Source organism: Orycteropus afer, unplaced genomic scaffold (genome assembly GCF_000298275.1).
Source record: "Orycteropus afer afer isolate SDZICR_OR568_19922 unplaced genomic scaffold, OryAfe1.0 scaffold00149, whole genome shotgun sequence".
In the NCBI taxonomy this organism is placed as follows: Eukaryota; Metazoa; Chordata; class Mammalia; order Tubulidentata; family Orycteropodidae; genus Orycteropus; species Orycteropus afer.
Genome location: NW_006921736.1, coordinates 8,154,529 through 8,156,453, shown reverse-complemented (window position 1 = coordinate 8,156,453; position 1,925 = coordinate 8,154,529).

Genomic DNA, 1,925 nt, shown 5'->3' with positions numbered 1-1,925 from the left:
TTGTTGTCTCTTGTAGTAGTGTTTTATAGTTTTCTTTGTATAGGTTTTTTGTGTCTCTGGTAAGGTTTATTCCTAGATATTTTATCTTTTTAGTAGCTACTGTAAATGGTATTGTTTTCCTTATTTCTTTATCAGAGGTCTCTTTGTTGATGTAGAGGAACCCAACTGATTTTTATATGTTGACCTTGTATCCTACTACTTTGCTGAACCTCTCTGTTAGTTCAAGTAGTTTTTTGTTTAGTCTCTTGGGTTTTCTATGTACAGGATCATATCATTCACAAACAGAGATAGTTTTACTTCCTCTTTGCCAATTTGTATGCCTTTTATTTCTCTTTCTTGCCTTATTGACCTGGACAGGACTTCCAATACAGTGTTAAATAGAAGTGGTGATAGAGGGCATCCCTGTCTGGTTCCTGTTCATAAGGAGAATGCCTTGAGTCTTTCTCCATTAATAATGATATTGGCCATTGGCTTTGCATATATGTCTTTTGTTTTGTTGAGGAATTTCCCTTCTATCCCTATTTTGCTGAGAGTTCTGAACAGGAACAGGTGTTGGATTTTATCAAATGCCTTTTCTGTATCAATTAATCATATGGTTATTTCATTTTGTTTATGTGGTGGATTACATTGATTATTTTTCTGATATTGAACCATTCTTGCATACCTGGCATGAATCCCACTTGGTCAGGATGCATTATTTTTTGATATGCTGTTGGGTTCTGTTGGCTAGGATTTTGTTGAAGATTTTTGCATCTATGTTCATGAGGGATATTGGTCTGTAGTTTTTCTTTTTAGTGGTATCTTTCCCTGGTTTTGGTATTAGTGTTATGCTTGCTTCATAAAATGAGTTTGGGAGTATTCCATCTTTTTCTATGTTTTGGAGTAGCTTGAGAAGTAAAGGTGTCAACTCTTCCCTGAATATTTGGTAAAATTTTCCAGTGAAGCCATCAGGGCCCAGAATTTTCTTTGTGGGGAGTATTTTTTATGACCTGTTTAATTTCTTCTTTTGTTATAGGTCTGTTCAAGTCTACTGTCTCTGGGTGGCATAGTTTAGGTAGGTATTGTGATTATAGAAACTTGTCCATCTCTTCTAGGTTCTCAAATCTGTTGGGAAACAGTTTTACATAATATTTTGTCAGTATCTTTTTTATTTAAGTTGGTTGTGTGGTGATGACACCCTTTTCGTTTACTGTTCTTGTAATTTGCGTCTTCTCTTTATTTTCTTTTTTTAGATTTGCCAATGGTTTGTCAATTTTGTTAATTCTTTTGAAGAATAAGATTTTTGTTTTGTTGATTTTCTCTATTTTTTTTTTCTGTTTCATTTATTTCTGCTCTGATCTTTATTATTTCCTTACTTCTAGATACTGTAAGATTCCTTTGTTGTTCTTTTTCTAATTGTTGTAGTTGTTGGGTTAGAGTGTTGATTTTGTGTCTTTCCTTTTTTTTGATGTATGCATTTATTGCTATAAACAGGCCTTGAAGTACTGCTTTTGCTGTGTCCCATAGGTTTTGGTATAATGTATCTTCATTCTCGTTTGTTTTTAGGGATTTTTTAATTTCAGTTTTTGTTGTTGTTGTTGTTGTTGTTCTTGTTCTATTACCCAGTAGTTTTTGAGCAGTGAATTGATCAGCTTCCACGTGTTTTATGTTTTTTTCTTGATCTTCCTATTAGTAATTTCTAATTTTATAGCATTGTGGTCTGAGAAGATGCTTTGTAGTGTTTCAGTGTTTTTTAATTTATTGAGGCTAGTTTTATGTCCTAACATATGATCTATTCTGGAGAAGGATCCATGTGCACTGGAGAAGAATGTGAATTGTGCTTTTGTTGGGTAGAATGCTCTGTATATGTCTATGAGGTCGAGTTGGTTGATTATGTCCATGTTTTTAAAGAATGTTGATGGAATCTGGTTTGGGATTGCATTGAA